Source organism: Macadamia integrifolia, chromosome 11, assembly GCF_013358625.1.
Source record: "Macadamia integrifolia cultivar HAES 741 chromosome 11, SCU_Mint_v3, whole genome shotgun sequence".
In the NCBI taxonomy this organism is placed as follows: domain Eukaryota; kingdom Viridiplantae; phylum Streptophyta; class Magnoliopsida; order Proteales; family Proteaceae; genus Macadamia; species Macadamia integrifolia.
This window is the reverse complement of record NC_056567.1, coordinates 16,586,719-16,602,814: the sequence shown is the minus strand read 5'-3', so window position 1 is coordinate 16,602,814 and position 16,096 is coordinate 16,586,719. Positions and strand designations below refer to the sequence as shown.

At 35.7% G+C, this 16,096-nt stretch overlaps 1 protein-coding gene across 6 annotated transcripts in view; it reads left to right on the top strand.

The window, feature by feature from the left end:
- The first annotated feature begins 2,194 nt into the window (after nt 1-2,194).
- Nucleotides 2,195-16,096, top strand: part of LOC122093638 (alpha,alpha-trehalose-phosphate synthase [UDP-forming] 1-like) — a 135,921-nt gene continuing 122,019 nt past the window's right edge. For 3 of the 6 annotated variants that reach the window (XM_042664000.1, XM_042664003.1, XM_042664001.1), the window contains exon 1: nt 15,431-16,069. The gene's annotated coding sequence lies outside the window, so the exon portion shown is untranslated. Of the gene's footprint in view, nt 2,339-15,239; nt 15,374-15,428; nt 16,070-16,096 lie in introns of those variants that run through there. The other 3 variants (XM_042664002.1, XM_042664004.1, XM_042664005.1) reach the window with 3 other exon arrangements.

Below are 16,096 nucleotides of genomic sequence, written 5' to 3'. Positions count from 1 at the left end.
GTGGGGGTGGCCCCAATCCGGGACAAGCTCCACAAGACCCGATTGAGGTGGTATGATCATGTTCAACAGAGGCCTATAGATGCCCTAGTCAGGAGAAGCGACCAGATATATATTGAGAGTCGTAGAAGCGATAAGGGCAGACCTGAAATGACAATTGGTGAAGTGGTTAGAAAAGATATGTATATGGTAGGGTTCGATTCTAGTTTGAACGCTAATAGACCTCTATGGAGAACAAAGACCCGCATAACCGATCCCCTATAAGGGTTGTTCTGGGAAGCTGTTCTACTTTTACTTCTGATTTTTATTATTTCTTGTCGTCTTTTATTTCTTTGTTTGCCTTTTTTTTTTTTTTTTCATATTGGATCAATGTAGCTGATCCCATTTAGTTAAGATAAGGTTATCGTTGTTGTACTAAGTTGATACCTAATCCAACCGTCCGTGATGAAAAACTCTTTTTTGGCCACTTGAAGGATCCGATTACGATGTGTTATCACATAAAGTGGGCATATATGGGTTTATTTCGTATCATTATATCCTATCAAATCATGGTTGGCAGAAAAAATGAGTTTCCCTCTTTCGCTTGGTAAAAAGAGTTCATAACTTCATTCATGGTTATGGGATTCTTATCAACAGTTGGCAATCTCCCTCTTTATTGTACGAGGTATTAAAAATTCTATGAATGTAAAAGAGTGGCATCCAACAACAATAAAGTGATGAGTATTCTCAATTGCAATATTAACGATTAACAATACTCGACCGCACAATTTGTGAGATTGCATTGAGATGCAATATGCCATATGCATGGTTCAAACTCATGGTACTGTCGATATTGATTTGACAATGGGCATGTGGGCACCATAGTTGGATGGACAGCTAGAATCTTTAGATAAAAGAAAAAGTTTCTTCACTTGCTAGCACAAGAGGAATCTTTCACGATGCACCAATCATGATGTGAGAAACGATTTTCTCAATAAATAGATCTACATGGTTGGTAAAAGAGAGAACTAGAATGTGTGAAAGAATCCTTAAATTTTCACATTATATGAATCTGTTTCGGGTCTATAAAAACATAGCAAAACTCTTTGTGGTAAAAAAAAAAAAAAAAAGCTTTGGATTTTACAGTCCTGGGAAAGCGACGGGAAAGTTTTGCGGTGTTGAGATCAGCTCGGTTTGACTGGTTAGGCTTTTCCAAATATGCATTATTTCTGTTAGGGTTTTCCACGACAGGAGTGATTATTGAGTGATGGAAGGATTTCTTTGCCCTCTCATTCCGTTCCATGTTTCATGGCTGCCTTCTCTGACCATCTACGAAAAGAAATGGAGAGCGAGAGGAGAGGATGGGTATTAGGTAGCCTGAAGAGGGTTCAAACTTCAGACCTAGTTATCGTTACAATTTACCATTGAAACACCTGATTCACTGTTCACGCATTGGATTGGACGAATGAAAATAACTGATAGTGGGATCCACTATTAAATGTTGCATTACTACAGCATGCCAGAGGGCTACATCAATATAAAACGTTGCCACTCGCCACCGACCACCCAATTGAGTCACTTACCGCTCTCGATCTTTTGAATACAATAAATAAAAGGGGAAGAGATTAAAAAAAACCGACTCCAAAGTCTTCAACTGCAAGGTTTCTTTGGAGTTTCGAGTTTCGATCTTGGACAAGGCAAAAGGTTGAGAAAAGGCTGCAAGTGAACTGCGAGCTACAGACTCGACTCGACTCGATTACTCAACCAAGCAACGCAAAAGGAAAGAAGAAAGCCTGAGACACTCAATCGTCGGTTTTCTCACCCCAAGAGATTTCCACCCCTGAATATCCCACACCCCTGACCCCCCACACCCCACCGGCCACCCTGGTTTTGCTTGACACGTCATCAACTTGCAAATTAACAGTTTAGTTCTTCAATCTGCTACTGGCAAACGCATCTCAATATACCTACATATGTAAATTTCTTACTTTTTAAATTCAAAAAAGGAGGGGGAACATATTCCCTCCAAATGATTGGCCATTACCAAAAGATGGTTAATACCAACCCCCCCTCCTTGCCTCGCTATGAAAAGTTCCCTGTCTCCGATTCCCTGCTTTTTCCTTCTTTCCTCTCTCTCTATACATATATATATATATATATATATATGTATCTCAAAAGCTCTCTCTTCTCTAAGATCTCTTTCTCACTTTTAATCTCTTTTCACAGACTCACATAAGCGAGCAGTTGGTCCCCAAAGTATAAGGATTCAGTTTCTTCTCTCTCTCTCTGCAGATAACTCCAAGAACGAAGGAGTTCAGAGACGCGGTTCAGTTATTCAGTTAGCTGTCTCATTGAAGTTTCTGTAAGAGTTACTCTGTTTTATTTCATTCCTTCTTTCTTTTATACTTTATTTGTTCTTCTTGGTTATGTGATCTTATCTTACGTTATCGAAGCGAATGACTGAATTAATATTATGTTTATGCTAGTTTGATGAGTTTAGATTACAAATTTAAACGAAGTTTAGAAACTTCTGGATTTATTTGGATTGGAAACAGGAAATTGATGCTACTTTTTGATTAGATGATCATCCCGTATTATAAGTTTGTTCAATTAGTACTACTTCTTGGGAGATTAGCTTCGGTTTGCTGCAATGTTGTTGAGATTGAAACAAACATATCGTTGAGATTGTAACTTTGTTTGATCTTGCTAGAAATAGAGTATTTGCTCTGTACTACGTGGATGATAGAATTTGAGTCATACTTGACGTAGCTTTGATTAAGTTAAAGCTTATCCATTGAATTGATTTTGGATATTTTTCTTGCTCTACTTTACATCTAATATAATTAATTCTGTTTGGAATATGGAAGATTAATTAGATAATGTCACTAATGTTTGAGTTCTGCCCGTCTTTGACAGAGTTGGCTGAAACTGCAATTTTGTTTTGAGTGAGGACTCATGATTTTCATTATCTTTCTGTATTTCTGTTTTTATTTATTTATTTATTTATTTTATTTTAACCTTTCTGCAACATTAATGTTTCAGAAACCTAGGATGTTGCTCACTGTTTTATATTTATAAGTTATCTCTTACAAAAGAAACTGAGACTTGAATTCAACATTAGATCACTCCTCACTTATAATAATATTTTAACTCTTGGTTCTTAGTTTTCCCCCCCTTCACATGCAGAAGGATTAGTTCACCTAAAACTTCTAATTTTGTTAATATGTACCTACTTCATTGGTGCCTACTATGCCCTGTTTTCTGTTCTGGGTTGAGAGAAGAAAAACTTCATTTTGGCTCCTAATCTACCACTCTAGCGTTATAGGTATAGCCATTAATCATTGTTTTTCTGTAGTCATAATTTATTATGTCCTTACCAAAAAAAATTCATAATTTGTTATGCATTCAAAAGTGTCTTTCCCTTGCATAAATTACATATTTCTAGACTGTGGTAGTGAAATGGGGGACAGCTAGTTCTGCTGTCTAATATAAATTATCTGTTTTAGAGGATTACATATTTCTAGACTGTGGTAGTGAAAAGGCGGATAGGTAGTTTTGCTTTCTATTGTAGATAACATGTTTTAGAGGATTATTTACCTCTATGTAATAACAGATAGATGAAATGGCACTGGAAATTATTTGCTCCTAATGCAGTTTGAGTATATCTGTTCCATCTGTTTGCCCTTTATCCTATCTTGGTAACTACATAGTCCTATGAGTTCCTTATTCATAAGTTGACACTTGATGCCTTTTTCCTCTCAAAGGTGAAGTAGATGAAAGGGGAACCTGAACACTCTCACCTAGATACCTCCAAGACAATCAGATTAGTCCCTGTATTGTTGGATTCATTCCTGAGAAAGCTGTCTTGCTTTGTTTCCTCAAAGCTTTTGGATGCATGGATTGATTGCCTAAACTAAACCTATACAAGAATGGTAGTAGAAATTTGACTTGATAAAGATGATTTTTGTTTTTATTTTTTTAATTAACGTTCCATTGATTAAGATGATGACCTCAAGCGTCCAACTGCCCTAAAAATCTAAATGAAAGGACTTCATTTCATGTTTTAAAAAAATGCAGCCTCAGAGTTCTGGTAGGTATATTATGTAATCTCATTGTTTTATATATGGTCTCTTTACACACCCCTTATGTCAAACTAAGTAATATGAGCCATATTCGTGCATGAAAGACTTAATGTCTCAGTATTGCAGATTTGATTGGATATCACCAATCCCCACCAGGTTTCAAAACTTGAACCCATGCCCAAGAATGAAGTTTGATTCATCATTAACAATAAAAATGATAACTAAATCCCAAACTCGTTTACAATGAAATGGAGTAGAAGAGGAATACATGTTTGCAAAATAATTTGTTTGTTTAATGTGACACTCTCCCATCTATTTGATATCATCATGGAAGTCTTTTTTTTTTTGGTACAGAAAAAATATATCATATTTTACCCCTCATTCCTTAACCCCAACTCCCTCTACCCGGTGAAGCGGGAGAGCTGATCCCATGACCTCATGGGACCCTACTACCTACTGGCAGGACTACCACCAAATGCGCTAGCACTTTTCTTCGTCTGTCACAATATAATCAAGGATTGGGTAAATGTGACACCTGAGCATATTAGCATTTTCTGATCAATGCTGCATATATACTTCTTAACTTTTCCTCATAGCTTCTGTGGTTCGTTTGCAGTCCAGTCTTTTGAATTACATTGCTGTTCTGTGCTAAATTAAGGTAGTATCTTATTATTTTGGAAGTAGGTCTTTGAAAAAATTTCTTGGTTAGAGAATACTTATATACCAATACCAGGCAGGAAGGGTTTTGAACCATCCCTCCTAGAAGCCATGATCCTGGAATTTTGATTTAAAAAAAAATTGCTGCATAAAAAATTGATTTGTTTATGCTTCTGTGAAGGCTGAACTTTTGTCCTTGAGATTTTGTGGCCTATGACAATCGACTTACCAGAGAAAAAATCGGTAGGGACTTTCGTGATGTATGCCAATACTGACACTTTTCCCTGCTGGAGCCTTCTTTTTTCCTTTTGAGTTTTGTGATACAATAACTGGCAGCTTCTTTAGGTGTGTTGGAAATTGACATATTTCCTCGCTTCATGTATTCACTGTCATCTTGGTCTTGTCGAGTCTAATTAGACCCAGTATTTCACATCCTTTGGAACTAGGAAGATACTGAGTGTGCTGTCAAATTCTTACAATTCAAGTTGGAGAGTTCATGTCCACCTAACACTGATCTTCATCAGGTCACCTTCTTTTTACATACCCTTTTGAAATGATTCGTACTCCAATTATTGAAGCAAAAGCAACAGAGCTTCTCAATATAAATCAACCAACTGCGCTGTCCTCATGAACAAAATACTGTTTGTGGTTTTTTTTCTTCTTTTAATAGGTTTGTGGAACAGATTTATCCAGAACAAGTCAGGAATAGTCCTTATTACATCTCTAATAATAAGTGTGGATTCTCATAATTTTCTTTTTTGCTGTGTAGATGTAAAATTTGCTCTATTTGCATGCACTCTTTAAACTTAATTTCCACCAAATAAGGAATCTTATTGCATTGGTTGATTATCCCGGAAGCCAAAAGACCGACAAACTTTCGATCACTCTGAAGCACAAGGAGCAATGTGACATGAACTAAAATCCAATGATCAGGGTGCCATATCTTCCCATGTACATAGAGCTCTTGCTCACTACTTGATTTGGTAACTCAGCTTCATAAGAATTAGCAAAATAAGTTTCCGATGGAGAACAGCATTCAGTAAGGCTGTGAAATGAGAGACTAACTCTTATGGACTGTGATCCATAAGCTGGCCTGCCTCTCACATAGGTGAATCTCACTTGACTGTCCGGCCCAGTCAGCGTTACTGCTTGCCGTTTGATGAAAGTTTTCCCTACTTTGTTATCTGGCAAGTTCCACTTAGAATCTGCGAGGAATGGCTCAGATCAACTGACCAAATTGAGATCAGATCAGGATCCTCAGTGGTTATGCAAGCCAGGATCCTAGTTTTAAAACCATACATATGCACATTTACCTTCTTGGAAACATCTATGAACTTTAAGTAACTGTTGTTAAAGGAGTTCACATTTCACAGTGCGCATATAAGATGAATGAAGGATTTAAGAAACTTTAATTAGTTGGGAAGAAATGATTGGAAAAATGGAGAAAAAGATATCTAGAATAGAGTAGGGCTTAAACCATGACCAACAGCATTGGAAGTACTCCTCACAGTTGGCTGTCACCATCAGATTTAATCTTCTGCATTCCCTGGATGTCAAACAATTATTAATAAAATTTAAGATCAAAATTTAAGTTGTAATTTAATTGTGGGAATGGCAACGCATATGTTAGGTTTAAGTTTGACAATCTAACCTTCCTTATGGTATGTTATGAATCACTTATCATCTATATTTCATAGTTGCCTGGTTTTTTGGGTCAGCTTTCCTTGATGTCCAGTAATTGAGGCCTTTAGTCGACCAGGATTGTTAAGAGGGACCTGGAATCGAGTTGAAATGAGTAACGAAATGGTTCATGAAGGGCCAGAACAACCAATTTGTATTTGCCCTCCTGTAGTCTCTGTACTATAGGATTTTGTGCAGTGTTATCATCCATGCTTATCTCTGAGTATAGTAAAGCTGATGTTCTTGTAATGTTTCTCTCAAGACTTCGCTTTGAGCTCATTTAGCTTTGGGTAATAGGATATATTTCCTTTCTTTCTTCTTCTTCAATTTTTTATTTTTTATTTATTTATTTTTTCTAAGGAGTTCTTGGAGGTCTTTGCACCTATAATTTTGGGGACTCTGCTCAAGCCAACATACGCTTTTACAGATCGTTCAAGGGCATGAGCAAAACATAGGAGGATTTTTTACTTCCACACCCCAATGTGGTATCTACTATTTTCAATAACATTTTATATCTATATTTAAGTCATCGTGTCCAAGTGATTTGTCTTTGATGGATTAGAAATGTGTAGGAACCTATAATCGTCTTGCTTCCTTCAAAATGGAACACAGCTAGACGTGTAGAAAGAAAACTGAGCCAGATTGTTGGAATATTTTAACAGTTTTAAAATTAAAGATTCAAAATATTATTTTGTTTCATCAAAGTGTGTTAGAGAGGTTTGTCTCTTCTTAATAGGCACATAAGTGATCAATAGGTGTGATTATTGGAAAGTATGTTTGAATGGTCAACATACATGTATTATGGAAGAGACATGGCTTTTGGGAGCATCCACTGGAGGTGTCCCTTTTTCTCCTATACATAGTAAGACAATCTTACTTCAAAATAGGTTTTTTTTTTTTGGTTTTCTCTATTATTGTTTGGTCTTATGTTTTTGAATTATTGAGCCTAGACATTTTCTCCCAAAGGATCATAGTCTGTGAACAATCATACAAAGATCAATGGTTGTTTTATCTTGAAGGTAAAACGCAGGAATCCCCAATTGTACTAATGTAGGGGGTGTTTCTGACTTTAAGGAGAGTATCTATATGTGATACGACTCAACTTGTTTGGTTCGTTGATTTCAACAATATGTGTCAATCTTCTTCATCAATTCATCTTGCTTCAACCAAGGAGTGCATCTCAACAATATCAATCATGTAATTCTCAACATCGGGTACTTATTCTAACAATCTTAAGGTCTGAAATCAAAATCTGATTTGAGTTATTAGGCATGACTTTTGAGTTATAATGCATGATCTGAAATCCATCATCTTTGGGTGTAAGACTATGATTGAATCGGCCTGTTAAAGTAAGCGTTTATATCCGATTTGAATCTCAGGTCATGCATATGCATGCTTGGTTTCAGACCATGCTTGGTTTGAGATGGGTCATGAGATTCATGTCGGATATTTTTTAAACTAATTTTAATATTGTTGTGAGTGGGCATATGTTAGTATGTCACCCATTAAGCTAAAGTGGGGGCTTTAAGATTGTCCAAGAGAGTGAGGAGAAATACAACAGTGATAGAGAAGTCACTAGAAATGATGGGATATATTTTTACACCTGTTAAGCCATCTCTGTTGACAAGCAATGATAGAAGAATATCCTTTTCTAATATATCATGGAACATGTATGTGCATACATGCCTTGTAGATGCTTATTATAATCCATTCATCCCACTATGGTTTGCATCTTTGAATGGTCACTCTACATATTTATGATTGATTGGTTATCAATTCTAGAAAAATTCTTGTTGTGGTTAAGAGATACTACTAGAAGTCTAGAAGAATGTTTTTCAAACCTTTGCAATGCTCAGAATTTTAAAGTCGATAGGTTATAAAGTTGAATTTTTCCCACCGGTAGGTTCTAGTTGGTGCTTTTCAACAATGGTTATCATCGGTTGGTAATTTCTGATTTGGTGATGATATTTTATGTTTAATAAAAATATTGCCATGTAATTGTGAACAATTGAGTTGAGATTGTATTATCTTCGTTTGAAGTGAAATCATGTATGGGGTAATGACTTTCCGTATGATCCTAACACCTCATCAGTGAACAACTTTGTGTATGTTGAGTGGTTATATATTTTCAAAATATATGATCAATTTCATGTACATGAATTTATTGATATCCATTTGTCTTTTTCTATGTATATTATTACATTTTTGGGTTGTGGAATTGAAGAAAGGTTTTGGTTGTTATCTTACTCTATGGGCCTTGAAGGTTGTAGTCAAAAGGGTGGCTGTTCCACCGCCTGGGTATTGCACCCTTTCAATTGTGTTCATCTTTAGAATTGCAACGGTATTTTTGTAATATCAAAACAGTTTGTCATTTTCGACACTAACTGGGTTGCATGCGTGCTTCTAATAGTTAGGCCAAGGTGTTTAATATTACTTTCAACCACTGGCTAAACTATCACATTGGTTCCCGTTGGGTTGCAGCGTTTTGAAAAGGTGCCAAAGTGGTGACCAATGAGGCAAGTGGCTGGCTATTGCCGCACACGTCTCTCACCATGTTTTAGTTAGTTCTTACCTTTGTCAAGAGTTGTGACTATTGGATATTCTCTACAAAAATTATAGTTCATGGTAATTGATATATTAATGTTGAGAGTTATCATTTGGTGAATGTTCCTGTCGATTGAGATTCTGTTGTTGGCTACTGATCTTGTGTAATCAAGGGTAGAGACCAGGTCTACCTCGGCACTTTAGGGTGTATTGGGAGCGAGCGAAAGGCCTACCTTTTGTAAACAGTCTAATCTGGTCTAACGGGCTTCCTTCTAGTTTACCATTTAACTTGCACTATTGATTCGTTTGTTTTGGTTTACTTAGCAAATGATAAAACAACCACTCTTAGCAAATGATATTATGTTAATGCTAAGTTCAAGTTTTTTATGTTTTGTGTTATTAGTGATTGCACGCTTGAATGAGCATGATTATTACATCATATCAAAGGATTGACTAATAAGTGACCAAATATATAGGTTATACCATCTGTCTACCATGAACAAGTGGCATTTAATAATTCTTAAATGCTTCTTGTTTGGATAAACATTCCTTCGTACATATAAAGTTGTATGAGAGCTTACATGTTATTGATTAGTGATGTGATGTTTTGGGTGTGCAAACAAATGGCATGAGTAAATTTAATATGGATGTATGAGAATCATAGTTTTCTCACAAATTGTTCATATTGTTTGGGTATATGTATGTGTATAGATGTGATAAACCAAAAATGTGGGGGGATTATTATGAGATGCATATATTTGTATATTAAGTATCTTTTAAAGAGATAAATAAAACAAGTAGAATCATTAACCTCTTCTTGGGAATGGAATTTAGTAGGTGTACCTAGATTTAGTTATGCAAGTGTTTGAAACATTACCTTCATTCAAAGATGGCATGTAAAAACATGTGTTGGTGGAGTGATTCATGGAATCAGTAAAATAAATATTGGTTATAAGTTTCACCATAATTTTATTGGTTTATGACTTTGTATGAAACAGAAAGCCAAAAAGGCTAAGCATATATATATATATATATATATATTTTGGATATATGTGGTGAGGCTAGTAAGATAGAATTATCAATTCCATGTAGTCAAGAAAAAATAACTCGACTGGGATTTATATACAGCCTTAGATCACTAAGGTGATATCATCTAAAGGAATGAGTTCTAGAAGGCCTGTGTTATAGGTCATGTGATTGACACCCAATTTATGTGAAGAGGTAAATTTTTAAATTAGGTTCAAAGGGTAAAAACGAAGTCATTGGATGACCTGTTTAGTACTATTAAAATATTTGCTCATTCTAGTTAGATGGGAAAGTAGTACCACCACAATGAAAGGAGGATGAGTTTTAAACTCTTAATCAAGCCGAATCTCATGAAATGTGGGGGTATGTTAACTGTGGTGCACACTATGGGCTGATCAATGTGGACGTAGGGGGTCAGGCCGTCAACTGATGAGAGTTTTATAGGCGAACTCTTTAAACATCTATAAAACCAAGATAAGAGACAAGGCAGACTTTTAGTTAAAAAAAAAAAATCCATTTCATAAAAGGATCGTAGTTAAGGTCGACCGGTAGAATATGGTTGGTGGGTTAGTCGACTACGGCGATGAGGAAAGGTTTAAGAAGTCTGACTTCACCCATACTTTGTAGCTTAGTTCATCAAACTTAGTGTAGGTTCATGTCCTGAAGACACCTGCAACAAAGTGTTCTACTATGTTTTATAAACTCAATAGTTTGATTCAAGATTTATTGATTTTTGAAACTTATATGGGCTTTGCTAGTTGTATTGAATATTTCGAATCTTGAGGGGGATTGTTGGAATATTTTAATAGTTTTAAAATTAAAGATTCAAAATATTATTTTGTTTCATCAAAGTGTGTGTTAAAGATGTTTCTCTTTCTAATAGACACCTAATAAGTGACCAATAGGTGTGACTATTGGAAAGCATGTCTAAATGATCAATAGACATATATTATGGAAGAGATATGGCTTTTGGGAGCACTCATTGGAGGTGTCTCTTCTTCTCTTATATATAATAAGACAATCTCTACTTCAAAATAGGGTTTTTTTTTCTATTATTGTTTGGTTTTATTCTTTTGAACTATTGAGCCTAAGATTTCTCTCTCAAAAGATCATAATCTATGTACAATCAGACAAAGATAAATGGTTGTTTTATCTTGAAGATAAAACGCAGGAATCTCCAATTGTACTAATGTAGGGGGTGTTTCAGACCTTAAGGAGAGTATTTATTTGTGATACGACTCAACTTGTTTGGTTCGTTGATTTCAACAATATGTGCCGATCTTCATTAATTCATCTTACTTCAACCAAAGAGTGCATCTCAACAATATCGATCATGTAATTCTCAACATCGGGTACTTATTCTAACATAGATCCTCACCATTATCTTTTTCTAGCTTTTTCTTCTTCTTCTCTTTTTTTTTGGTGGCTTTCTAAGAAGAATCGGCAGTGGCACCGTGGGTTGTCATTCTGTCATGGGATCACAATATCGAGATTGCGAAGAATACGTTTCTTCGTTAATGTATTGGCTGTTGGATTTGGGCCCAGATGGTGGGCTCCCTCCACGAATATTCCTCTGTTATATCCATTAAAGATCAGTGAAAAATCTTGTCTTTCTGTTCACATTTTTCCTTATCTATATTATTTTTTCTGGCCGTCCAAGAGGACTAGATACCTGAGGGGTCCGTACTGTTGGTGACTCTCCAAAAGGATTTGATACCTGAGGGGACTTCCACTGTCGGTAAAAGCTCTCTCTCTCTCTCTCTCTCTCTCTCTCTCTCTCTATAAAAGCAAAGACCCATCCTCCTTCGAGGCAATTTCATTTATATGGTTCACTAGTGGTTAACAGCCAACAAAGGCCTCACGGGCTGTCCTCCCATTGCAGAAGATCGTATACTCAAATTGTGAAATAGTAATGATAGTGGATTGCTCCACTTGCCTTGCTGTATCGAGGAAAACAACAAAGGCTACATGCAAGTCTGTTTTTTCTGTCAACTTTTGGCTCACTCTTCTTCCTTGGGGCCCATTTGTCAATTTTAGTTGGAACCTTTGTTTTGCCTTGGTAACCAAGGTAGGATTCTATCTCCTTCCGAGTAACTTTTTCCTTTCTCAATCAAGAAGATATTTCAGAAATGAGAATGCATGATTATTTCAATTGTTTTATTGGGTATTAGGGAATAAGGGTCACACGGTGAGAATGAAAGAACTCTTGGTTTTTTCTCTGTGTAAAAGCCTTTGAAGGTGACCCTTTTATCTTATTATCTCCTGAAATGGATGTTGTTTGTCGCTTACTATATACTATATTTTGAAGCTTTCATGGGCTAACTTAAATCCTTCCATACTTTCTAAATAAAAAGATAAATCTGTCATATATTGAGGACATGTTTGGCTGCAAATTTAACACCATTTTTATTTATAATAATAAATGAATTTAATGCATTTAGCCCATGTAAATCCAATACGTGGTCACTAAATCATGCGTTTTTGTTTACTTTTTGGAATGTCTTATTTTTTAATTATTCTTATTTTAAATATTTTATTAACCTTAATTCTGTCTTATGACCTTTTGAGTTACAAATTCATTAGTAAGTTGCATAATTTAGCTGACATAAAAGCCAATTTATGTTTATCTTGTATTGATTTCCTTCGTGATTATTAGAATTAACATGGGATCTAAAGGATTTGGTTGGTGCTTTTCCATGTGCTTGTAGCTTGAGTTTTTATAGTGATTTTTTTTGGGGGGGGGGGTCAATAACAACTTGGTGAATGGATCAAGTGATCTAGTGGTTGACACCTTTGACACCACAATCATATGGTCATGGGTCAAGTCTCACTAAGGTGAGTGGTGATTTACATTTTACCTTAAAAACAGCTGGTGATGTTCATATAGAATGAGTGAATCCAATTTCTACAATGCTTTTTTTTTTCCTACAATGCTTACTTAGGAATTGTCTTGGGTAAAGATGATTCAAAGTACTTTATCAGAAGATTAGAGTAGCATCATAATGTTAATACTGGTAAATGAAACCCTCCATCCAAAAAGGAAAAACACTGGGGAGTACACTCTATCTAGAAGGCCTAACTTCTTTTGGATTCATGAAACTTGAAACGGACATGACCTCTAAAAATAGAACGGATTAGGGGTATTGTAATTAGTGGTTGTGGATTAGTGATATCTGTTTTCTTACTGTATATTTGCTTATTTTATGGAAGAAAATGATGGATCTAGTGGATTGGATATCCCAGAAATGCCATCTTTGGCTTGTGGTCCACTGCTCCATCTACTAGTGGTTGGCATACGCGAACTAATTTGATCTATCACATCCATTGTTGTTGGATTGGCCTGACCTGTTTTTGAGTTTCATTTTAATTACCCTGTGCCAGGGGTGTTATTGCTTAGAGTTCTAAAAATTTGAAACCCTAGAAAATTGTCAAATTCTGATTTGATTTTTATAATATGAGTTAAGGGTGTCAATCGGTTTAATTCAAGATTCAGCTTGAGAAAATTGAAATCGAGGTTCTTACTTTTCAAACCAGATTGAGCCGACTTGATTCAATTTTAATTTGGTTCACTATTCAGTTTTAACTGATTGGATTGCGTTCAGTTTGGGCCAACTTTTACATCTTCAATAGCAAAATACCTTTATTTGTTTGATCCATTGTTCGACATTTTTCAAACATTAAAGGGAATAGAATTTATCTTCCACGTTGACTAAAACATATAAGAAAAGTATGATTTATTTGGATCTTTGTTAGATTTGAAGATGGTAATTTGATTCACTACGACATCAAACTAAGAAAAGATTCAACATTTTCTATTGAAACTTGGAAGCACATGATGGTAGGATACAATGTGCCTTGTGATGGTACAAGATAGGGTCCCACTTTTGAGGGTAGTGCTCGGGTCTTTTACATTTTCCTTTAGATTTTTTTGGGTAAAAGGAATAAGTCGAACCCAAGGGGGTAGTTGACGAGCAACATACTTGGTACGAGCCATAAACTTAAGTTCGACTCTCACTAGGCACACCTTGGGTCACTCACACGAGGTGTTTAATGCTCTTCACTGTTTTTTAGTGAAATTTGAATGGTTTTCATTAAACCTCGGTTAAAGGCTTGGATATCAGTGGTTAGGAAAAAAAAAAAAAGAATTAAGTTGTGTTTATAGATTATAAGAGCCACTTATAACTAATACCACCATATATGAGTAAGATTTATGAAAGTTTTACCACGTGTGTTGAGTCTGTTGACATGTTTTTCTTGTCAATACACTGTTTTTGAGAAAATCGTGTGCTGGAATTAATTGTTGATGGGCTTTGGAAAGTTATATTGGCTTATTAAATAATCAATGCATCATTCTATTTTGTTATTATTTTTGTTTTTAGGAATGGTAATGGGAATGGGAATGAGAATGAGGTACAAAACTTTGTCCAAACTTTATCGTGAACATTTTATTCAGAACTTTTGGAAATTCTACGGGACCACCTTGAAAGGCGTTCCGAAAGTATTCATATGGGACAATATAAAGAAGCAGCCTTTTAATGTTGCTTTGGGAAATTCCGAAAGAAAGCATGTTCTTGGAGGACATCCAAGAACATGCTTTCCAGAGGTGCTTCCATTAGTTTCGCTCTTATAATTTTATATAATAAAAATAGAGTGGTATGGGGTTTGTAGTTTGTACCATGTTTTTTATTGGTTTTTTATGCCATGAAAAATTAAATGTTTAGTTTTGATTGATCCAGTGTTTTAGTAGTTTTTATTCCATTTTAAATATAAAAATAGAAACCATCCTTTACAAGTCAAAATGTCTTAAAATCATATTAATAAACCTTTTCTCAAGTTATATGTTAGGAAATTGCAATTAGCACAATAAATAGTTAAATGTAATTTTTAAATGGCATTTTTCTTCACTCAAAGTGCAGAATGATAATTTAATTCATAGGATCAAATCCTTTGTTTCGATTGAAGAAAGGTATTTTGAATCTTTAACAATGGATGTGGAGAATTAATGATGGGACTGATTGCTCTAAGAATTGAATCATAATATCAAATTATATCCTGGGTGACGAAAATCTTTCACCTAAATAGTTAAGCATGAAGATTCTCTAAGGCTACAATGAATCCATGCCCATCTTAACCACACCAAGGGGGAGGTCAATTCATATGGTGATGTTCATCATGTGGTGAAGAAAACTTCTTCGAATAATTTATACACTGTGAAATCAATTGATGTCCTAAATAATAATTTAGTGTGCCAATCATGATAGCTTCCCTAATTAGACATTTGAGTTTTCATACCTTAGCCTTTTCTCGGAATGAGTTTATTTCCTGATAATGCATAATTTGTGGTTCTACTGCAGGTCACTTTCAAGCAAGCACAAAATCTCATTAAGGTTCACAAGTTATCTCAGAGAGTACGTGGTTCTGTAATTACGTTTCCTCTTTGTTCATCTTAAGCTTTTTTTTATTTTATTTTATCTTTTACAAAACCATTATTTGAAGATTGACTGAGACCTACAGAGAGAACATGGGAATTTCAGTCAAGTGCTTGTTTTCTTCCTTTCTTACATGAATCAACTGAGGTCTAAGGGAGAGGGATAGGCAGTTAGGCAGACCTCTTGGGTACGGCAAATAAACTGGCGGCATCAATAGGATAAGGCACGGAACAGGGCATCCATCATAAGGGAAGGAACAGTTCAAAAAGAGCAAAGAGGGAGAGACACAGTCGGTACGCCGACGAAAAGTGTGAATTGTAGCTGCTTCTTCTCCCCTACTATTTATCCCTGTGAAGTGTGAAACTATCACCGTTTAGCCTCAACCAGGCAAGACGTTTGATTGGCATCTCTTATGTCTAGGGCTTTAGGCACTGACTCTTTTGGGTTTCCTTTTCTGATACTTCGTTAGGCGATGATAAAAAAGGAACGCAAGGCTCTGTTTGGAATGAAATGTTGATACACAAGGGGGATATTCTTTCTGAACAATCCCTAAAATGGAAGATTTCAGTCCAAAGATATTGGCCAAAGGGCTTCCATTTCCATTACTGCTCCTTCATCTTCTAAAGTGGAAAAGCAATATGAACCCGCCATATTGGCTTTGTCAGAAAGCCACAGGTAAGTCGTGAGGGTACCGCTCTGAGT